At 45.0% G+C, this 24,955-nt stretch overlaps 1 protein-coding gene across 4 annotated transcripts in view; it reads right to left on the bottom strand.

Moving 5' to 3' along the window:
* ndst2a (N-deacetylase/N-sulfotransferase (heparan glucosaminyl) 2a) overlaps positions 1-24,723 on the bottom strand; it is a 134,202-nt gene extending 109,479 nt beyond the window's left edge. For all 4 annotated transcript variants that reach the window (XM_088635930.1, XM_088635934.1, XM_088635931.1 and 1 more), the window contains exon 1: positions 24,568-24,723. The gene's annotated coding sequence lies outside the window, so the exon portion shown is untranslated. The remainder of the gene's footprint in view (positions 1-24,567) is intronic.
* Between the last annotated feature and the right edge of the window lie 232 nt (positions 24,724-24,955).

The following is a 24,955-nucleotide window of genomic DNA, read 5'->3' as shown; positions in this document are numbered from 1 at the left end:
TGACAGGTGTGCTAGAGCTGGCACATGAGGATATTTCGCCTGCTCGGAGCGGTTCAGACTGGTGAATTTCTCAGTTCTGGTGTGGATAGAGCCATCCTGCGAGACACGGTTAAAAATAGTCTCCCGATATTTCAGACAGACACTTTCCCTCTTTTCTTCGATTCTTGTAAACAAGACCGACGTCTGTGAAATTGTAAGGGAGAAACGTCCCAAAAACACATTAAATATTAAGCTCTATGAATATTAATTCTGATGATAATGTCTTTGCGTTTGTATATTGCTTTCCAGCCCTTCAGCCCAAGAGATGAAAGGGTAATGAAAGGGTTTTCTGAGCCCCTTCAAGAGCCATACTGTCAAATCTCTAAACTACCAGTATTTCCTCACTCACCTTATTTAATCTTCAGAATCTAAACTTTACATACCCATTACACACTTTTTATCAATCATCAGAAGTTATTTATCAATAAAGGGGGGAGGACATGAGCTTTAATTTATAAACACAGGATATCACTGCCTTTTTATTTCCTAGACCCCTTTAGCACTATGCTGTTTCCAACCCTTCTGCACAGATGGCTCAGTGTCCAGGGATCAAACCAAAGGGCAATGCGTCACTACAGGTACTGTTCCTCCTTATATAAAAGAAAGGCATCTTCTGTGCCTCAGGAGGTTACACAGAGAGGACTGATATTTAACACTGGCAGCGCACTGTGATAGAAATATTCTACAACCCATGATATACTTTGGTACAGCTTGCATGAGATCTTTTGTTGAACACTAGACTTATCTTTAAAATTTTTAAAACCTGTGCTGACAATTCCTGAGAAAGGTTCGTTGGCCATTTTTTTTTTAGTCAATAAAGGATTTTGGGAAAGAAGCAGCAGCAGCGACTGTATATTTGAACACCAAAGCTAAAACAACAGTTACTAAACCCATGTTACTCTGCAACAAACCACAGAATTCCTACCCAGGGGATAAACGTTAAAAGTGAATTTTGAGAAACCTGTTTCAAATTATGGTGCGTGTCTTGTTTAGGTAGTTACAGCTGGCAGTTTAGAGGAACATAATCTCTTTAGTGCTCCCGTACAGAGCAGACTATTTGATATTTTTTATGTTAAATAAAAATATTAGATTTTTGACAACTTGTATTGGATAATTTAGTATCAAACTTCTCCAGCTTGCAGAAACTGCTCAGCCATCTTGTTAAAGACTAATACACTGTCAGAACCAGCAGAGAGCAACAGGACAATACTCTCAAAACAAGAACTCCCCACAACAAGGGGTGGGGCAGACAACAAGGCCTCCTCTCCTTTGCAATCTCTCTTCTGCCTTTTTAAGTCTTACACAACTTTGCGCAGAAGCGCATGCACACTGACTGCTTTTGTCTTTAACTGTGCCAGATGTGAACATGAGACCTCCCTGCACTGCAGCAGAGTATGAGAAGAGCAGGATGGAATATGCAAGGAGCCCCTGGTCCCGCCAAGCCCTGATGCCGAGTTTAACGTCTAAGGCAAAGCCAAGATTGGCCACTTCTACACCAAACTGCCCGGTTAAGGTCCGACAAGATGCAAAGGTCATGGAGGAAAAGCCAGCCAGCTGTTGTTAAACCTGATGGCCTGAGCATTCAAGTTGTACGAGATCCTTGAGTTACGAGCACCCAAACAAGCAGAACAGGCTGAATGGCCTCCTGTTGTTTGTAACGCTGAGTTTAATTTCAGAAAAAACGAAGATTAGATTCGATTATCTGTGGGGAAAAAAATGTCTTTGGGTGAGTGCCTTTTGCCCAGAGATAAGTCAGAGAGGAAGACAAGCAGAGCAGTGCAAAGGGTAGGGAGACCCAAAGACTCATCCAGACCTTGCTGCTCACTGGTTGTGACCCAAGGTGTGACAGGCAATTCAAATCCTTTAAGCTTAGTGGTCTGATTAAAGATTCACAAAACATTATCCCATCTATTTTTTTTTTAATAAACTGCCACAGACAGCAAGCACCTTTACACTAGAATGTGCAATAAGCTTGCTTCCTACTACTTCGATTCTCTCATGAAGCCCAGCCATTCCCTTGCCAGTCTAGCAGTTTTCAGACAACAGACCAGTTCAATCTGACGGGTCCACATCGCGGTCGTTCACATCGCCTGGCGTTTATAGCCAGAATGCCATCGTGAAGGCTCAAAAATACACAATGACCTGCAGGACGTTTGGTTTCATCACAAGCCAAGCTCCAGCGCACAAACGGGGCACCAAGTCAAGAGGCAGTCTATAAATGGCACTGCAACAAAAGCAGCCGTAGATGCTGTCCAAAACTATATTTAAAACGTTCACTTCAAAGCGGTCTTTTCTCTTCCCACCAGAAAAACAGAACTCAGAGAAGAGTTCCAAACGACATCAAAGACTTTTTCAAGAGTTACTGGTTCACTTCTGTTAAGCTGAGTTCATGGCCAGCAGGAGCTGTATGCAAAGCAGAGAGCTGTGCTGGCGTTTCTGTAGACTCAACGCTGCAGGCTGACGACAGTGTGTCCTTCCAGTAGTTGGCAAGTTCAGCTGAGCCAACTGTTTCCCCCACCGCTAGGCTGTGAAGGAAACGCACTGTTCCTGTGGTCAGAGAGGACAGCTGCAGCCAGCTTCGTATATTTTTTTACAAGAGTAAGGACTTGTCGGTCTCCTGCAAAGTCTTGCAATATTAATATAAGAAAAATGAGCGCCCAGAACACACTGAATATTAAATTTACAGTCAGCCAAAATACAGGATTCCAGAATGAGATAATGGCATGGATATACATCAGCTTAAACACATACATCAGCCTCATAATTACACAAAAAGCTGATCTACAACACGTGGCCATGGTGTAACACCCTACTTTCCAATTAATTTCTTCTCTCAGCTGTATGACCCCTATGTCAAAATACCAGAGCTCTTTCTTATGAGAAGTTCACATCTGAACTGCTGTAAATGTAGGGTGTAGAGGCCTGGTCATTACTTGAGCCTCCAGGCAGCTGAAAATTTAAAATGTCTACGAATAGTGCGGTAATTGGATAATTGAGTGGTTTTTGGGAGAATAATTCAGTGAAAACAGGGTACTGCAGTCACATATGTACAGTTGGCACAAACCACGCTGGCCTTCATAAGTGACAAAAATGCTTTAATCTAATAATGTTTGAGATTTTATGACAGTGTACGGGGGGCTACTAACTCTACCAATATGGATGATGGAATGGCCATTTAACATTTGTTGGCATTTAATGTCTGTAGCATTTAGCCCATACAGACTGTAAATGAGGGCACACAGATGGCTCTCTCAGGCCATCTGCTTTGAGAGCTATGCGGTTTGCAGAGCCAAATGTCAGATGGAGGGGCTGTAAAATGCATCTTTTGCATCCATCCACCAACAGGTGACGTCAGTCGCCAAGACCTAAGCCCTTGGCATCACGATGGTCTCGGAGGCCAGCTGGGGCGAGACAGGAATGGAAACAAGTTGCTGCTCACAAACCCCAGCCATATATCCTCCACCATGGTGGACAAGGCAACGAAATAGCTCTGTTCTCCTATTCTCTAGGAGCTGAGGAGCCAGGCCATGCCAAGGCAAGCTTAAGATATCAGAAGCAGGCACATTCTCCAAAAACTAAAAGAGGGTGGGTCTTTCTGAGCACGGAAGAATAAAATTCAGGGGTAAAGTTCCCAAAGGTTTCAGATCATTGGAAAGATTTGCTTCTTTCCAACAGAAACAGGCACCCGAGTCTCACACAGCACTCCTTTTGGTTCTCCGCCTCCATCCGATCGCAGTGTCTCCTATTGATGTCACAGATCTAGACTGACAGGGGTGTGTCCTTGTCTTTGGCAAATGACAGTTGCAGCTTAAATAACACTTCATTGATGTGTGAAATCACGAAAATCAAGCGTTCGTATAGCAAGGGGTGGTTGCATATACAGTAGTTGCAGACTCATTTTTGACCGATATTTAATGAGATGTCAGTAATCAAAGCTCTGATATTGGAAAACTACAGTTCAGAATACTAACAAAAATCTCATACTCAGAGGGTAATGTGTAGGTTTTGATAAACTGACATCTAATGAAGAGCAATAACTGTGAAATGCATTTTAAAGGGATGTATTCTGTTGTAAAACACTACAAATACTACGATGCATGCGTCTAGTATTTTGGTTCCATATGCATGTAAAGGTGGGCAACTTGGCCTGTCATAGCCAAATTAATTTGACAACCCCGAGTTAGAGAAAAGGTTTTCACCCTTGTGTATCCAATTCTAGAGTAGACTGTACTGTGGAGTAGACACCAGAGTCAGTCCCCTAAAATGCAATGTTGATCTGTCAGTTTGAACTAAGGTTTAGTCCACCAAATAACTACTTGCCAATTTGTAGTGTGCACCGTGGCCTCAGTGTGAAGCTGGACTGCGAGCTAGTGCACAGTCCTCACATTCCACCACAGTGCAGCACTGACCAAAGTCACGAGAGGGGGGGCACGAAGTCCCCAACACGGGAACACAATATCCGATTTAAGGGAGAAACATCACAGAGACCGGAAGACTCTCTATAACTACTTCAAATGCAATATGAAATGGCTCATTCCCATGAAACAGATCATTTTGTAGCATTTACCGAACCACCATGCAAACTTGCAGCAGTTCATGACATCACTATAAATCCAGAAGAACAGCTGTTACTGAAATATACCTCATGGAAGTATTTGCTAACATGGTATGAAAGCAATGAAGCAGCAAATCTTTTAATGATTGTAAGAAAATAACCAAGCACAAGACAGGTAATGGAGGAGGTGGAGAGCTATTCTTTAAAAATATTGGACTTGGTGACCGAAGACTCTATGTCTTTTACCAGAAAACTATTTTTGCCAGTGCAGGAGCTTTAAATACGTGTCAGGAATCAGGCACGGGAGGCATGCTTGACGGCTGACAGCTTTAAGAAATGTCAGCTTTGGCATCACCAGGCCTTGCACTGAGTTGTTACCAAGTGATGAGCAATTGCTTTAAGCTTCAGTTAACCGGGCGCCGACAAGACTGGAGCTTAGAAACAATGTAAGAATGAGGAGTACAAGAAAGGGTATTAAAGGTTTCTGCAGAATTCATGAGTAACGCCATCTCACAGATTAATGCGGTACTGTGGGTTGGGAGGGTGCTTGAAAGGTCTGATCATGAGCTCCAGACTATCCGGAAAGTCACAAGTAAACAGGATTCAGACTGTGAATGGAAATCTGCAATAATTATTTATTATTATAACTAAAGTAGCAGAAGGAACAATGAATACAAAAGAGATTACACCAAGCCTACCTTGCACGGAAAAAAAAAAACATCTGAAGGTCAGGAGCAAGAACAGAGATGATTACTAATTTATTTGCCTGATGCTTTTTTTCCCCCCCAAAGCGAGATACATTTGCACCCGTTTATGCAGCTGGTTAGTTTCATAGAATAATTAAAATGAACCGCCTTGCTCAGGGGCGCAGCTTCAGTGTCTCACCTATAATGAGTTCAGAACCCTAACCACTGCTGCAGAGATCCAAACACGAGTGGACAGGCGCTTTGAACAGTCAGGGCGGAGATGCAGAGCAGAACAGGAAGGGCAAGTGGAGTAAATGTCCACACGCCACCTCAGCAGCTACACAACACAAATGCAATCTTATGTTGTGCCCTTCATGCCTAGGCACCCCAGAGTAGAACACCGCACCCCACTACATAAGAACACCCTTCATGCATTCAGAAGCCTTTGCTGGATAACAAAACCTGGAAAGACCTGCAGCCCAGAGAGACGATCACGTACGTATGGGAGGCATGATTTTGCATTTCATTTGCATGCAGCACAGGTACCCTGAAAACAGTTTGTGCATGCACGCACAGCACGAACTGGACTAACTGTGGTTGTGCAAAACTCTGATAAATGAGCAACTGATGAGTCAGCCGTGGTGAAACGAAAAACATTGCACAGGATCGGATGGAAAAGCAAGTTCTGGCTTCTGCCATCAGGCACTTAAACTGGAAGGAATGACCAAAGAAGATCACTGAAAGGAATAAGAACAAGATGCTGACTGAACTGGCTGAAGCCTTGCTGTTGTTGAAGTTGATACCCTACTATAGCTTCTTTCAAAAAATGGCTGGATGAGAACCTTGGGCTATTAACTACCAAACAGGTTAGATGGCCAGAATCTCTTGCCCTCCCATTTGTGACTTTGTGAAGGATTGGCGAGTCAGAACAAGGAACACTGGGATAGATGGGCCTCAAAGCCTCCGTTTATTCCCCATCAGCGAAAATAGGATTCCTTCTCATGCTTTCATTGTTAACTCCAATGAAAACAGTAACTACAAGCAGTAAACATCCTCACAAAGAACTCGAGCTATAGTACAGTTGCCAAAGGACAATCTGCTACATTAGCAGATACAGCATTATACTAGGACCTGCACTTTCTTCCCGCGATACATTTTAAGAAGGGATTTAACAATTTCAGACCAATGCTTTCTTTTTTGTTAATATTAGTAATCGAACTCAAAATTGGTCAAACTCCCCAAAGGCGAGTGTCAGGTTGTAGTCAGTCAGCACACGTATTATTGTGGAGCCTCAGCTGCAGTTGTGATCAAGTTGCTCGAGCACAGAGGGCAGGAAAGCTGTCTCCTGTGAGAGAAACGTCTTTGTGTCGTTGTGTCACTAAATTTTAAACACGACAATACTTGTAGAAAAGGTGCTTCTGCACCTGGTCTGTACACACAAGACATATTTGCTCTAAAGACTCAATATTTACATAACCAGCAAAACAATGAGACAGATATCAGCAAGGAAACTAGAGATCTGAAGCACTCTGCTGAGCCAGTTGAGAAAGCCGTTCTCGTTTTTTCAAAAGACAGTGCTATTTGGCTTGATCAGTGCTATTTGGCTTGATCAGATAAAGTTTCCACCCACCCTCCACCCCCCCGATTTGACATTTATCATTGTTAATATTCTGCATAAGGCTTATTGATTTTATACTCTTGTCCTTTCCTTAACAGTAGTTTTGAAGGAAAGCCTTTGCATTAAATCTAATAAAACCTGACATTGCCAAACTCTTACAAGATTGAATTTCAACATTTTGGAAAAGGTCCTGTGGATATGGAACCATTCAAACTACGTTGCAAACATTTTATCCTAGGTTCAGAACACCAACATGCAAATCTGAAAAATATCTTCCAAATGCACATCACCGAGCTTGGGACTGCAATATCTCTGGATCCAATGCCATTGATTGCTGTGGAATAACTAGCATTTGAACAGAACATCGTTTTTATACCTTAGGTATCCCACGCCACCCAGTTTAAAAACCTCTGCTCTAATCCAATGAAATGAGAAAGGAGTGCTCTTACATTAAATTAGGCTTCTTGAGAACACAGCATTACTTCCTCATACATTACAACAACAAGACCTAAAACTGGGATCACGGATAACACCACCGGATGCAATATGTAACCACAAAATCCTCCAGCTGTTCTGCAGCCACTGATGTGCACTTGTGCCTGTTGTGAAGTGTCTGAAAGCTGACTGCCCCCGGTGCCCAGCCCACACTAAGACCTTTTCCAAAAACGCCTGGTCTGATTGAGATCCGCCCACACATGCAAGACTGATCTGCTGCTGGTGTTTAAATCATTACAATGGCATTTTAAAGAGCAAACCACTCACGTGCTCCCGCCACAGAGGGCCAGGAGCCATAGCCTTGAACGCACGAACCAAAAGCAGTTTTTTGATTGTCTTAACTGGAGTTATCCTTTAAAAGCATGAAAACCGGAACAAAGCAGAGTTCCGGTCTTGATAAGGAAGCCTCTAAGGAAAAGGAAAAGTAGATTGGACTAGGGTGCTACTTCTCCTTGCAGACCAGAATTTCCTAAACATGACGTGGTAACAGGGGACATTGTACTGGAAGAGGTGTCATCCCGTGAATGAGATGTTAAACCAAGGTCCCGACTACTTGGTTTGTTAAGGATCCCAAAGCATTACTAATAAGAGTAAGGGTTTTACCCCCAATGTACTGGCTAAACTGCACAAATCTGCCCCCCCATCCCTACCTGATCTGCTGGCGCTACAGGTGCAGTAAGTCTTCTATTGCCTCCCAGATGCATGCTACACCACAGCTGTGGATGGACTGGTTCCCCTCTTATTATATAAACCATTATTATTGTTACCAGTTAGCTATACTCACAGAAGGACATTGTTCTACAGCAGTTTCCCGAATGGTGGAAAAAGAACATTAAGCTCCTTGTTGTGCACTTGCTGGGTTTCAATTCACAAAAACCCCATCAAAACCACAAAGATGTTTTTTTTTCTTCCTCTCCCCCACCACTGCCCCAAGCCACAACATCTCTTGAATAGAGGGCGCTTTGATATGGCAAGCTGGCAGCTCTCTTAACTGCGCCGCCTCATTGCAGATCTGCACACACTGCCCCTATCGGGCGAGGGAGCTAGGAGGAGGAGGAGGGGGGGACGACTGGGGCTGGACAAGCTCACACACAGCACACAGGTCCTCATTTTCAGCTCTCATGTGCCTCAAGTACAAAGAGAAAACACAGCTGGTGGAGAACACATTCACAGTCAATTACATAATGCACAGGAAGCCGAAGCGTAGAAGACGTCTTTATCATTTTGTGTGCTGTATACGGTTTCACTCCTTGCTGCCGCCCTGTAACTGCCGGAGCCCGACGGCCTTTGCAGGACTTTCATATAAACTGTGCTTTCATTAGTATTTTAATGGACCCTTCTGCTAAAAATCATTTGAATACAGTTGTCTTACCAACTAATTCCCAGCCAACACTCTGGGTGGGGGGATTTTTGACTACTCCTCATGGGAAAACATCTCCAGCTATTTCACTTTATGTGGCTTGTGCAAGTACGTGCACGTATGGCATGTGAGAAACGCAGCTCATACCGCACAAACTCTGCTGGCCCAAGATCTGGAGAATACACAGCAGCAGAAATGGAGGTGTGATCTGGGCGATGACTCCCACTGGAAGTTCCACTTGCGACCAAGAGTGAGCTTCTTAGCGGAGTGAAACAGGATTTTGAACTCTCTCAGATACTGGAGGTCAAAGCATATAGTAGTCTGTACCTCCAACTTGGACCTTCTTGATGACGGACGCAGGGCAGCACAGAGGCACTGTGGTTAGCAGCTCCAGGGCTCTGGATTCAATGGCGGAGCCACTGTGCTATCTGCGTGGAGTTTACATGTTCTCCCTGTGGGCAAGTGGGTTTCCTCTGGGTGCTGCAGTTCAAAGACTACCAAGACATGCTGGTAAGGTTAACTGGCTTCTAGGAAAACTGACCCCAGTGCGAGTGTGTACATGCTGATGTCCCTGTGTGTCCCACCTTGTTCCCATCTCTTGCCAGGATAGGCTCCGGCCCCCCCCCATCTCCCCAAATTGGATAAAATGGTTAAAAAAATGGATGGATGGAAGACGGGCTCTATAGTGATACCTGGGATGTTCAGTTTCTTATTACATTTTCACAGCCAGGAGCTATCCTGCAGAGGAGGATAATGTTTATGATACTGTGACAAGTCTCTGGCTTTCCTTGTAAGGATTACTGACACCACATACACTGCCGCTGTGTGCCGTTCTGCTCCTGAATAAGCACTGAATGGTCTAATATCAGATGATTTTAAGAAATTCCCTCTTGAGTATAGTCTAGCTCAGGAACAGCAGAGACCAAGACAGCAGCAAATCTAAACCACTTCAAGATCCAGGTAAAAGGCTCATCCCAAGCAACCAAATTCTCATCTGCAGCCCATAGCACATAGATCTAATAAGGACGCACATCTGACACAGTGTTCCTAGAAGCAAACCTCATTCACAGCTATATCTTTTCTGCTGAACAGCTTGACAGTGTACTTTGCACCTTCCTTTGCTAAAGTGTGCCCTGCAGACATACAACCTGAAATTACATTCCCTGCATCCTCCGACTTCACAAGATAGCTAGTTCTTGTTATCACCGTGTTTGGGAAATATTGCCTTTAATGTTGATTATATTAGAACAAAAGGCAGGGAAATAAAAGAGAAAGGTTATCACTTATCTAAAAACATATATAGGCTGGGTGCCAATGTGTAAATACTCATTTAGTTGTTTTTTTGTGTTTTGTGTGAATTCACCAAGCATTTTAAAATGCCATAATGGCTAACTTAATTTTTCTCCTAACATTGTAGCTATAATTGCCTGGAGATTGTGTTTTCAAGACACGACACTTTTAGGCCCAAAAAAATCTTTAATCCATTATTTATTAGATATTTAACCAGTTTGAGGAAATCTCCTCAGAGGAAAATAAAGCCAGACATGAGCAGAGACACTAAATTTCACAAGCAGGGGGGAGCTGACTAACAGAGGTCAAATTCAATCTCTCAAATATAAGCCAGGCAGGATCAACACATTGTCTGCCTCCCAGCTATGTGGTGATGGTGGCTTTGAAATGAAATTCAAAGAAGAGCCCAGGCTAATGCTTATTATCAATGAGAGAAAAATCAAAGGTTTCTGGAGCTGATCTCTTTAAAACAGGTTAAGCCATTTATGACCCATAAACTCAGAATAAGTGTTTGTTCACTACTGTTCCTCATGACCAGAATGATGAGAATATAGGCACTTTATTAGTCCACCTGCACCACACAGAGTCTCAGACTGTGTGGAATTTGGCGAGTCTCAGACAACTGTAAACCTGACACACACAGCGATGCCACTGGTCACAGACTAAGCTAAACAGCAGTTTTGGGCAAACAGCCTCTTCTCTGAATGAATGCAGGTTGTCTGTAATTAAGGCATCAAGGCAAGCCCGGTCCTTCCTCAAGAGACGGACGTTAATAGCTTTAAATTCATCCTATTATTTAGTGCTGCTTCACAAGACAATAGTGTGCAGCCAGCAATTCAAGAGGGAGCGGAGATGGAATGGAGCATGTGGAGGAGGGCAGCAGTCAGGATCGCTGCATTGTGGAAACAAACCTACACTCAGGACGCCATTACACTGATCACTGTCAGGCTACAAAGCTTAGTTGAAAGCAGAAAGGAATTCTGAATGTTTTGGCACAGCTGGTGCACTGGTTAGCATTGCTGCTGCCTCACAGCGCTTGGGCCTGGGGTGCTGTCTGTGTGGAGTTTGTATGTTCTCCCTTGGTTCGCGTGGCTTTCTTCTGGGTGCTCCAGTTTCCTCCTACAGTTCAAAGACATCCTGGTAAGTTAACTGGCTTCTGGGGAAATCGGCTCTGGGGCGAGTGTGTGGGCGCCTGCGTTCGTGGGCGTCTGTCCTGAGACGGACTGGCTTCCTGTCCAGGGCAAATCCCGCCTTGCTCCTGATGCTAGCTGGTGTAGGCTCTAACTCCTGCGCCCACACACCATTGGATAAAGCAGTAGGAAAACAGATGGATGGATGAGTGAACCCAAAAAAAAAATCTTTCTTGCTTTAAGGCATTTTTAGAAAAGAAGAATGTGAAGGGTTTTTGGAAAAGCACAGGAAATAAAAAAAATATACAACTTATACAAAAGCAAAAGTTAACATTAAACAAAAATAAGGAGCCTTAAACTATTTTCATTGCTTTGGAGTATGGTCCTATTTCCATCAGTACATTTTCAAATATTCTCCAGCTTCCCGTCTCTACCAAATGTAGAACCCACTCAAAATTTACAGCTTAATTCTGTTAACTTTTAAAATACAAAAACATTTCAGGAACCACAACATTTCTGAGATTTGCAGATAACCTACAAATGCAGTTGTCAGGCAAGGTACACGCTCCCCCCCATTCTGTAACATAGTTCTGTGAATACTCATGACAGGTAAACACAGCAGCTGCTCTTAGAAGTACTCAGAAATAACTGATATTCTATCACCATGTGGCTCATAAACAACTTCTAAGCTTCCGAAGACACCGAAAGCACTCGAGTTAGCACTATTTTCTAATTACACAGCGACTGCTGTGGATTAATTAAAAGAAAGAGATAGTTTTAATGGTTCAAACACTGTCAGTAATAATCACAGCCTACAAACTGGTGTTGAAACAAAAATACTTTAGAATCTTTAAAGGTTTGTTTTATCACTTTTTAAGAGAGCTGTTCAACTTGCCTTTTCATCAAGTATTGCGATTATGAGCACTGACGTAACTACCTTTGGAGCTCCTGGCATCCTGGGCATTTCCACAAGGGTTTACAGAAGATACAGGAGCTACTGCGCAGCTGAAAGACGACGATGGAAGCAGAGATGGCGAATCTTGCCACTGAAGCAGGTTTCGCTCTGAAACTAGCCCTTCCTATACCTGTTACTGGAAGGCTAGCTCTCTCCCTCAAAGACAAATCTTTTCCAAACGTGCCGTGTCTTTCTCACTCGGTGATAAAAGCCCAGGTGTCACGGAGACTCCATGTACGCAGAATCCCAACAGGCAGCCTACACAGAGCTGCTCTGCTAGCTAGACGGATGCTGATAATTAAAACACTGTAACTGTGTTTCACAACAGTGAGATTACTAATCTGGATGCTCAGCCACACTTTGGTTTTTGCTTCTCTCTCCATCACAGACAATTTGATCAATATCTGCTCTTAATCCAAAAGGCAAAGTCCTATCAAGTACTGTAATTCAGAAAAATGAAACTGTCAAATTTGTCTTGTTCTCTGGAAGCCGCACCCCACCTCTGCTTGCCCGTGACACGATCAATGCCTCTTAACGCAGATCTGACAGCTAAGTGTGCTGCGGACAGGGGGAGTACACATTCTACTGCACAGAAGCTTCATTGTTGAACACCTATTTTACAGCACAACGGTGATAAAGAACACAGTGACAGCATACGACACAGCTTGTTTTACCCCAGACTGCAGAGGAAAATCTATAATAAATAAATTAGACGGTACAAAAGCCTCATGTTCTCTTAATTTAAAAAGGAACACACCCTCTGATCTGAAGTGGAGAATCACAGCTGTGACTACTGCAATCCAAAACTCTTTGCTTCTTTAGAGTCCTACTCCCTTTAGGCTGGAAAATGAATATGCAGTGGAACCATTCAAAATTATTTCCCCATCTGCACTCCTATATTATTTTATTGTATATTACCGCATGGTTAGATCCTAACCACCAATTTACCAGTAATTTAATAACTGCAATTTACAGAGCAGGATGGTACAAAGGCATTCAGCTCTGTATAATCAGGGAATGATACATTAAGTTACATTATCACATTATAGCACAGCATGTTCAATGGCTGCTAATTAAAGTAAAACCTCTCTCAGATCTTTTCTACTCTGTAAAAGCAGAGCAAAAGCTCACTGCACTTTCAGAACACGAGGAGGATTTCTTGAGCTCACATGTGCTTTAGTTTAACAATTTCAGGTGCCAATCTGGAAACAAAATGTTTGGTTAAGGTTAGAGATTTCATGCTGGTTACAGTAGAGAGGTGGGGAAAACAGTACAGGCATTTTGTTGTGAAGATAGCGAAGCTGTGGCAGGCATATCCAGGAATTTCATTCGGCCACACCTAGTCTTGTCTTAGAGTGAGGCTGATAAAAAGCAAGCAGCTTGGAAACCACAGCCTACCGTTACAGTTACAGTTCCTATAGTCTGCATCAACCCTGATGATCTTGTATACATTGTGCAAATATTTCTTGGCTTACAAACCTACCAAGTATCAAGTCATTTGAGCAGTGCATGAATTTATTTCACAAGGGAAGCCATTTTGATGCAATCTGAAGTAGAAGCCCAATTCTACTTCAATTCCAGTCCCAGCGGGGTCAGGGTCCTCCATGCAGCGAGCCGTCTTTAACGGCACCGTGATAACTTCCTGTCTACCGAAAATAATTCCCGTTTCACCTTGGCTCTCGAAGAGCCACCACCGAGCGCGACGATTTTTAGATCCGCCAGTGGCAGCTAAGGCAGAGTCGCAGAACAGTAAAATATCACCGCGCTGCTGAACATCTCTCACTCTCTGCCTGACCCACAGCGGGCTGATTAAAATGATTCTGCTTCCCGCGGGCTCAGGAAACCCAGATGACACTGCACTGCTCGTTGATGCTCCAGGAATAAACTACCAACGTCCTCCTCCCAAGAAACAAACCCAGGCCCACGTTCGGCTCTTCCACAAGACTTGGAGAAGAGTCAGGGGAGGAGAGTCTCTCACTCCAGGTGCACAGCGCTGTGATGTTAAAGTGTGCAGCTCTGCACTCGAAACAAAGCAGCGTCCGACACTACACTGGGACTGACACAGGTGCTCATCCTGTACTTATGTATATAAGCTCATGTTATACTGTGGGCCTGGAAGTGGGAATCCTGTATGAAGGTTCTCACCCATCCATTTTCTCACGGCCTTTTCCAATTCAGGGATGTGGGGGAGCCGGAGCCTATCCTGACAAGCTACAGACAGGCTGAGTCAAATGATTTTGTTTCCCGAGGTTCTCAAGATATCCGAGCAGCCGCATAAGGCAGAGGTGTTAGTGGGGCCAGCAGGGGCACTCACCCTGCGGTCCATGTGGGTCCTAATGCCCCAGGATAGTGACAGGGGCACTATACTGTAAACAGGCGCCGTCCTTCGGATGAGAAGTAAAACTGAGGTCCTGACTCTCTGTGGTCTTTAAAAATCCCAGGGTGTTTCTTGAAAAGAGTAGGGGTGTAACTCCGGAGTCCTGGCCACATTTCCCATTGGCCCTTACCAATCATGGCCTCCTAATAATCCCCCTCTATGAATTGGTTTCATTACTCTGTTCTCCTCACCACTGATAGCTGATGTGTGGTGAGTGTACTGGTGCACTATGGCTGCCGTCGCATCATCCAGGTGGATGCTGCACATTGGTGGTGTTGGAGGGAAGTCCCCATTACCTGTAAAGCGCTTTGAGTGGAGTGCTCAGAAAAGCGCTATATAAAAGTGTAAGCAATTATTATTACGCTCTGGATGGGATGGGATACCAGTCCATTGCAGGGCACACAGAGACACATAACACACACTCACACTAGGGCCAGTTTTCCCAATTCACCAAACCAATTAACCTACCAGTATGACTTTGAAGTGTGGGAGGAAACTGAACGGAACTGAACCCAGGACCCCCAGAGCTGTGAGGCGGCAATGCTGAACACAGCGCTACCCAGCCACCTTTGAAGTTGGCAGGACAACAATTCTCAGTACCCAGTGCCAAACTGGATCGTTAATTAAGAAAATCCACTGTGGCACTGAGTGGTATTGTACAACGATCACCCAAAAAAACAACAATGATAATAAGAGCACAAAGAAGATGTATATGGAAACCCTCAAACAGGTGCCCCCTGCAGCAGCAACAGACCCTCTTGTCAGCAGATGGAAGTGCAGTAACAGCGAATACCAGACAGAAGTAACTGGTGAAAAAACACAGCTCACTTTGAGTACAAAATTACAGGCTATCAGCTCTGGAACGGCCTGGCACTGTGTCATGAAAACAAACTCCCTGAATGGAGTTTCCAGAAGCTACAATCCGGATCGTACACACTTCCTCGTTTTGCCTTCCTTCCTCCCCCCCCCAGTGGAATGAAAAGGCAGGATTTGCCGTCCTGCAACGAGGGCAATCCTAGTCCAAACGGCCACCAGTCTCACTTGCTCTGGCTACAAACGGCTGTACTCAAGCTAAGCAAGATGGGCATCTCTACCCAATGAGCTGACAGACCCCCCCACGCGATCGTCGGCTCCAGTGCTCCGGGTTCACAGGCATGCATAGCGAACCAACAAAGCATGAAGGAAAGTGAAAATGCAGATAAGCTGTTTTTGCAATGTTTTGCAACAGTACACATGGACAAAGAAAAGCATTCCACAGTCCAAACTAGCTGAGCAGCTGGTGGTTTGTGCAGTAAGAAGGGAGACTAGTGATACTCCAGCAGCATGTGTTACCCTAATAAAACAGGCCCTAAAGGTCAGAGGTCTTATTTCATTTCTAGATTAAGGGTTAAAATGGTATTTATATGTCACATTTATAAAAGATCTATAAAGTGCACAACCAGCTGACTGAAAACGAATGGATGGAGATATTCATGCAATACTGACAGAGTGAATGTTAACAATCTACAGGTAGGTAGGTAGGCAACAAAATGCAAATCCTGACCATAAATGGAACAAACATTCCTACACTAACCACTAGTACTATTTGCTACACAGTATTTCAGAGTAAAATACTCTGTAAAAGCTTAGCTGGCCTATTATCCATTTATAAGGATTTCAAAAACAGTAGCTATAACACTCTACCTTTAAGTCCTCATTCTGAATAGCACAGGAGGTGCAAGAATCTAAAGCCCACTGATGACGCAACTGCAACCAACCTCAATTTGTACTGAAAAGATTTTACACACGAGATTAAACCAGGTCACGATTAAAGAGCTGACACAGATAAAATTAAACCACTAACACTAATTACTCAGAAGGTCTCAAGAGAGGATAAAGAAGTGGATGCTTTAGAAAGAAAATAAGAGGCGAAAGGAAGAGCAAATAAAAAAAAAAATATAGAAACATCTGCTTGCGAATACTTCCGATATGCAAAGAAATCCAGCTGCCTCTGGAATATCGGTTACATACAAACTCATATGAACACTCACAAAGCCAGGCGTAACATCCGCTACCGCATTCATCGGGGCCAGACACACCGTCGAGTCACAGGAGCTCCCAGCGAGAGCAGTGGGCCCGGAAGCCCTCCTGCATGCCAGTCACGAGCCGTGTGCCAGCGTAAACAGCAATAACCGCTTCTGGACCGGCGGGCAGGCCTGCTGGCTGCTTCCGTGCCATGAATTTCTGGCATACCTGCCCTTAACCCCTCGAACGCACAAACAAGTCCCGGGGGCTGGAGAGAAACTCGCTCTTTCTTTAGCATTTAGCCCCAGAACAGCATTAGACAAAATGAACAGAAGTTCCCCTCATGAGGACGACACCACCTTGCAGGCCCCGACCCTGCATCAGCCCCCTGTCAGGGGCTGAAAAACAAGCCCTGGTGTGCTTCTGGATAAACAGAACCCTCCTGTGAGCACGTGGCACAGACACTATGGAAGGGCAACTCAGCTGCATTCAGTTAAGCCAAAAACCTCACACACATCTCGTGGGCTGAGGTGCAGTGCAGTACACAACGCTTAACCCTTCACACTCCAAGCACGTTTCACTGGCTTTGCTCTAAAGATCAATTTCCACTGTTCCTATATTAGTGAATATAAAGTCCTTAAGCTCCAGATACGATTTGTCAGCAAAAGTAACAGATCAATTCTGCATTTTATTTCATGCTTCCCTATGAGGTTAAGAGAGCTGGAAAGCTTAAAGACAAGAGTATAATTGATTTAACATTCAGGAAACTGCTCAAACAATGGGACTACGGCTGGAGTGTCTGATGAGCTCAGTCTGGCCAGCACCTTTGTGTAACCTGAGTAAATGTTACCATACTGCAGAGGGCAGAGGTCAGTGCTCTGTCAAAGCCAGATCAAGCATCTTTCCCAGTGGAATCTGCCTGGAGGAGCACAAGACCTTTCAACACCAGCACACCCACACTGTCGCTGCTCATTTCCCATGGAAGCTGAGGGAGATGGGCGGAGTGGTGGCACTGTGGCTAAGGATCTGCGCCTGTGGCTGGAAGGTTGCCGGTTTTAATCCCATGGCCGGCAGAGGAATCCTACTCCGTTGGGCCCCTGAGCAAGGGCCTTAACCCCAACTGCTCCAGGGACACCGTATGAATGGCCGACCCTGCACTCTGACCCCAAGCTTTTCTCCCTGTCTGTGTGTCTCATGGAGAGCAAGCTGGGGTATGCGAAAAGACAAATGCCTAATACAGGAAATTGTATACGGCCAATTAAGTGATCTTATCTCTTATCTTATCATGCCCAAGAAACAGACAAAGCGTTTCTTTCAAATATAGTAGGCCAGCTATTCAGGTGCTTCTACTAACTTTTTTCACTCCCCGATTATCAGCCTAGTTCGATCTGTCTGAGCTCCAATGAAGGTCAAGATGAACAGAAGGCCATGCAAACAGCGGTTCACTACCCGCTCGACAGCTGTTGCAGACAACTTAAGCACTGACTTAGGAAAAAGGCAGGATACACCCTGGGAGGGACACCAGTCCATCGCAGAGCTCACACAGGCACAAACACACACAATCACACCAGGGCCAATGTGCCTACAAGAAAATCAATCTACTAGGAGGTCTTTAGGCTCCCAGAGGAAACCCTTGTGAATACAGGGAGAATTTACAAACTCCACCCAGACAGCATTCCAGGAATTGAACCCAGTGCCACAGTGCTGTGAGGCAGCAATGCTAAACACTGAGCCACAGAGCCGCCCTAAGCACGACTTATTTCACAAAAACAATGCATACTTCAAAACTAAGCTGTGGCTTTTATCTCTGCAAGACAGTCCCACGAAAAGCAGCTGAACATGTTAGCACAACCATCCTCGCAGCGCGGCTTTAATCACTGACTTCTGAGTGAAGAGTCAGGCCCTACAGTAAACACAGCTCTATCCCACAGGGCAACGCACAAGCAAGAGGCAGGGAAGACAAAGCATAATGAACCACACTGCACAAGGAACAGACAATGGACAGTCTGAAGCAGAAGAGGGAAATTACAGAGGAGATGAACAGCAATGATTTGCAGTTCCCAAAACAGTGATTCCCGCCGGAGTGAAGAGATCAGGTTCTCGTGACTCCACGATTCTTAGGACTTCCTTCAAATTCTGCAGACATAATTCAGGATTCCCTTCAGCCTGATGACTGGCTGCAGTTCCACTCCTTTTTAATGCCCTTGGATGAACAGGGGATGAAATGAGGACACTGGCTCTTCAGATCAGAATGACCCCTGGAGACAGGCCGCACCATGCAGTTACCTCATCAACTAGACTGTGCCATCATAGGTCCTGACAACACTTATGACATGTGTCCAATTTTACTCCTCCTCATTTTTGCAAAGTCTTAAAAGCTGTAATAAAACTTGACTGGATCTTTTAAAGCCCATTTTTCCAGAAAAAAACAGCTGCAACAGTCCTCTGTCACACCGTTTAAAGTAAATCCTAAATGATCAGCAACCGCAGATAATGACATTTTGAGTTATCGGTTACCATAAAGTACTAATAAACAAGACCAGGATGAACTAAAATGTGACTTTTCGTGAAGTATATTAAAGGTAAAGCTGTTTATACTTGAGCCACATGAAAACTGCCTCTACGCGTCATGAGTGTGACAACACAAACACCACAGGCCTCTCTTAGGTGGAGGCCTGCCATCTTCAAGGTGTTAATTAATCGGCTCCCACTGACCTCTCCTGCCTGCAGGCCGGCTTCCTGGAGCTCACACACGCCAGACACAGATCGCGCAAACAGCCACTGTTGCTTCATTAAACCAAGCTTCTTCTGTACAGACCCCCCCGAGCAGCACGTCACTGGGTTACACGCAGGAGGGGGTCATTCTTCTGACACCTATCAACCCGCTGTAGTCTTTTCAGAGCACCCACCCGGAGATGAAACAAAAATTGCCCGTGTTCAGAAAAGCACAGCTCAAAACACTGTCAGAGACGCACGGTTTCCTTCATCGGCACATTATCGCATCCTTAGACTTCAGCAGTCTGCCTTCCAAAGGAAAGATTCCCTGCCTGTAAAATCAGAAGTGTTTCCCACGGGACTGTACTAACTCCTACACGCAAACAGTTGCTAAAGAAACAAACCTCTGAAAATGCCACGATTCTAACGTTTCCCCAGCACTCCTACTGCTGCTACTGAAGCGAAAGGCACAGAACAACAAAAAAAAGGAAAATACAAGAAATGTGATCTTAAAATTAACTCTTTGAAGAGATTATGCATTTTTACGTGATATAAGACACATTAGAGCAGATCTAAAATGAGGAGGGGGGTTTACTTTATTCACTGACCTCAATCTCACAAGCACTAATGTCAAAAATTGTCTAACGCGGCACAAAAAAACACCCCGTGTGTCTCTGGGTCTGCAGCTAACCAGAAAGATGGAACAAAAAAAGAAGTTTCTATTCTTCTGAGAGGTGAGTCTTTTCTCTTTAACCACACATTGCAAATCCCCCAGAAAACCCAAATGAAAAGACATTGTGAACACTTGGAAAGTTAGGGCCGAGTAACTGTTCGGGCGACTCCTGTCTGCAGAAATGCTGCTCACCTCGATCCGGCTCATTATTCCCCATGCAGATTCCCCAGCGGCAGCTCATACTCCCCAATTCACCGGCAGGCTGCAGGATCCGCTTATCAAGGAACAGCACCAAGCACCAAACACCCGCAGCTGTTAAATATGCACTGGCTGCAAGTGCTGTCCCTTCAAGAGCGATCAGGGTTCCAGAAGACCACTAGTGCAGAGTTCGCATGGCTATCATATAGCAGCCATATCACCCTGCAACTCACAACTGGGAACCCACTGAAGCTAAGCAGGTGTGAGCCTGGTCAGTACCTGGATGGGAGACCTCCTGGGAAAAACTAGGTTGCTGCTGGAAGAGGTGTTAGTGGGGCCAGCAGGGGGCGCTCACCCTGTGGTCCATGTGGGTCCTAATGCCCCAGTATAGTGATGGGGACACTATACTGTAAACAGGCGCCGTCCTTCGGATGAGACGTAAAACCGAGGTCCTGACTCTCTGTGGTCATTAAAAATCCCAGGGCGCTTTTCGAAAAGAGTAGGGGTGTAACCCCGGTGTCCTGGCCAAATTTCCAATTGGCCCTTACCAATCATGGCCTCCTAATACTCCCCCTCTATGAATTGGCTACATTACTCTGCTCTCCTCCCCACTGATAGCTGATGTGTGGTGAGCGTTCTGGCGCACTATGGCTGCCGTCGCATCATCCAGGTGGATGCTACACATTGGTGGTGGTGGAGGAGAGTCCCCATTACATGTAAAGCGCTTTGAGTGGAGTGTCCAGAAAAGCGCTATATAAGTGTAAGCAATTATTATAATTATTATTATTATTATCCTGTTCATCTGATGGACGTGCTTGCAGTTGCTATGCAACAAGGCGTCGCAGGTTCCAGAGTGGGAGTGTGTGCGAGACAACGGAAATCACAACACCTCTTATTTCTGGCTACAGCTCCCCAAACAATATAGACCATTAAAATGCAAGTAAAAGGGTAAATGTACCAGGAAGCCAAGGAGGACTGTTTTTCAGACCTTTGGCCCAATGGCCCAGTCCAATTTTATTCAGGTGATTCATGAACATGTCATATCATGTATGATGGAACTGACATTGTAAATAATTTCGATATTTAATTAAATGTGTTTTTGATAAAAGAAAACCCGGCTGAGGGCAGAAACTAAAAAGAAATAGCTATTAGACCTAAAAGTAAGCTTAGGTGCTTTACTTTCATGGCACAAGACAATACGAAACAATATGTTCCCTGGCCTTCTGTCTCTGGTATCTGGTTCAACTGAAGCCCTTGGAGATGTTGAAGACTTTTTCCCCCCAAACAAAATAGCCATCAAATCATACAGGACACTGCAATAAAAGACTACTCTCCTGCCCCTACAGTTTCTCCACTCTTCACTCACTTTGTTCACTTTTATACTTTGTTAAGCAGCTGATCCTCATCCCACTAACCCCGCCTTTGTATATCCTGTAACAGCTATGATAGAACTATAGCAATGGCAGGAACCAGGTTGTGCGGGGGCAAATATAAGAATACCTTCTAACACCATCCGAAGCTGACAGCACGGGGTCTAATTGGTGAACTTACCGTTATGTGGAGACACATCCAGAACTGAAGGGGAGCTCTTAGGCCTAAGAAGTGTTGTTACTTATAATAATAATAATAATAATAATAATAATAATAATAATAATAATAATTGCTTACACTTATATAGCGCTTTTCTGGACACTCCACTCAAAGCGCTTTACAGGCAATGGTGACTCCCCTCCACCACCACTAATGTGCAGCATCCACCTGGATGATGCGACGGCAGCCATAGTGCGCCAGAACGCTCACCACACACCAGCTATCAGTGGGGAGGAGAGCAGAGTAATGAAGCCAATTCATAGTTGGGGATTATTAGGAGGCCATGATTGGTAAGGGCCAATTTGAAATTTGGCCAGGACACCGGGGTTACACCCCTACTCTTTTCGAGAAGCGCCCTGGGATTTTTAAAGACATGTAATGATGGATCAGGTGACTAGCTGGCACGCTGTCTTGCCACCTGATCCAGCAGGTACTTGATCCGATACAGCACTAGTGGGATGCTTACGTTCTGATGCAAGGTGAATAAGGATTTCCATAATCTGACCTGCGTTGTGACACAGTGGGTCATCACCTTCCCATTAATGACTTCACTGACAGGCACATTTAACATTGATAAAAAAAGATATTTCATTGCCAGCAACTACTGCTGTACGCTGTATTGTTGTGCATTTGATAAACTCACATGCAAAGATTCTGCAAGTTTCTGTGACTTTTGATGCTGTGCCTCTCCCAAGTGCCACAGGAAAAACAAAACCATGTCTTGCTGCACTTTCTGTAGCACTGTCTGGCCGTTACAGATTAATTCCCCTTACACAACAACACTTGCCTCAAGTAAAGGACCCACAGGCCTCGACTCTTAATTATAAAGCTGTTATCTAAGACATCAGTAATATGTTCTCAGCAAAGACGTCTCCTTGGGTATTCACCACAGTGCTAATTGGGCTTACCACTAAATGTGGAATACTGCGAGTCTGCACAGCTCAAAAAAGGAGAAATAACAGGCAAGAATGCTATTACGTCTCCACACATTGCTTTCATGGCATTCCTAATTACAAATATTCTGACACGGGGAATATATTAAGAATTTCTACAGAGAAAGCCACACGGCTTTCACAACATCAGGGAGACACCTGGTTTACAGGGAAACACAGGAGCAAATCTGGAGATTGAGGGACTAGCTACTGCAATTTGAATGTCCCTCTGACTGGCCTTGAAACAGCTGCAGAATGAATGTGTCACCCCATTGCCTAATGACTCCCAGGCCCATCAGTACTCTGTTGACACACCAACTGAGAAAGCATCACTACAGCGTATCAGACAGGTTGCTTAAGTACAAGCTGAACAACTAACCCCAGATTAAGACTGACATGTAGATACGAGTGAGCGAAACATCAGTGTTACATGTCAACAGAGTGCCACTGTGCCAGTGGGATTATTGTAATTTGTTCCCTATTTAAACAAATCACACTCACTGAGCAGTCACCATGAACTGACATCCCTCCTATTATGGCCTGACAAAAGTATAATGTTTGCCAGTATTGATTTAAAAAGATACACACTCCTTGCACTGCAGTCAATTAAATGATTATCTTAACTCTAAATTAATATTTGTATCCCCTAATAAATTTGTATCAACCTCGCCTTGAAACATCCAGTGGTTTTACTAAGCAGCGCAGCCACCTTTTTGTGAATGTCTTCTAAGGGAGAAGCCGAGACCTTCTGAAATCCAAACTTTCCTCTCTCCAGTAATACTAAGCAGAACGCAGCACCCATTTCAGCTTAAACTGTTTGTTTAAACGCTGTACACATTTCAACCAGGCCTGCAGAAATAATAGACCATTTTTTTCCCATTTAGCATAAAAACTTCCCGTTGACATTTTGCACAAACAAGTCAGCAGAACCAGCTGGTCGCAATGGTGAAATGCCGCGCTTGTTTGTGGAGGAGTGCGGGTAAAGTTAAGCAATAACGTTCCCCAAGCAACGCGGAGATGCCGGGTGAGACATTTTGGGAAAGAAACATCTGTCCACGGAAAAACAAAGAAGCGGTTGCGTGCCCAAGATGCTTTAAATATTGAAAAACCGAACCATTTAGGTAATGACGGATGTTTCGTTGGAGTCGGGCACGATTGACAAGGGCAAAGGCTATACGGGACGACTGGGAATGAACTGGACCCGACTGCAGTCCCCCTGAAGGAATTCAAATTCCCCAAGCGGGCAGCTGACCGCTCAGTTCAGATTTTGTGACACCCCCCCACCAAAAAAAAAACCTGCCAGCCTTCAAACCAAGACTTTGCAACAGTCGTGGTTTCCTATGAGCTACCTGGTATCATAACCAGGTTGCTCGCATGGGAAGTTACTCGCAGCACCTCCGCTGGCTTTCAGCAGCCCCCTCGCCTTCTGCTCCTGCCCCGCTGCCCGCCTAAGCAGACACCCCCAACTCCTGCAGAGCCGGCAGCCAGAAAACGGGCTTCAAACCCCACGGATCCGCTCCACGCACGCGTCCGGACACGCTTTTACAGCCGGGGATCCCCATCCAGAGACCCAGCGGCGAGGGGGCAACAGACCGTGCCCACGGATCCGAACGGGTTATTGTTTCAATACCAAAACTGTACCAAAAAAGAGGGGAAAAAAAACTTTTGCATAATGCACGCACCGTCCTTAATAAAATCGGATGCCTAAAACCGGCACTGCCCGGCCCGGCTCCCAAACCCCCAATCTGAGATGAGAGCATTTTTCCAGTCCTCGCGGCGACAAAACACAAGTGTGTGTTTGTGGGGGGGTTTCCCCCCCCAATGCGAAAAAAATAAAATAAATCAGTTCGCAGGCCACATTGCAAGTCGAGTACCGCTGCAGAACTGATGACAATTTCTCAGCCATCTATACCAAAACAAAAACCACCGTCTTATAGATATGCAACTTACCAGTTGACGTGTTTAAAAAAGGCTCCCGTGGGAATTCGCCGGGGTAAAGAATTGTCCTAAAACTGGAAGTTTAAAAAGCTGCTAGACCGCATCCCGGACGACTCCGCCATCTTCACTCGGCGACTGACAGCCTGTGAGGGGAGCGAACCACCGCTGCCGGACCCGCAGGGGGGGGGGATGGCGCTTGAATTCAGGGTTTCCCGTCCGCTTCATTTAATCTTGCCGGCCGCTGGCAACATCTGAGCTTCGCCGCAAAGTCGTCCGAGCTTGGAGCCTCCTAGATGCGGAGGTTTGTTTACCGTGAGGCAGAGAATGTGGAGCTCAGGGGCAACCACCGATGCTGACTCCCCCACAAGTCTGGAGGTGCTGGAGCCCGAATGCAGCTAGC

The sequence above is a fragment of the Lepisosteus platostomus genome, chromosome 6, assembly GCF_059453375.1.
Source record: "Lepisosteus platostomus isolate fLepPlt1 chromosome 6, fLepPlt1.hap1, whole genome shotgun sequence".
NCBI lineage: Eukaryota > Metazoa > Chordata > Actinopteri > Semionotiformes > Lepisosteidae > Lepisosteus > Lepisosteus platostomus.
Note: the sequence above shows the minus strand (reverse complement) of the source record. Positions and strands in the feature narration are given on the sequence as shown.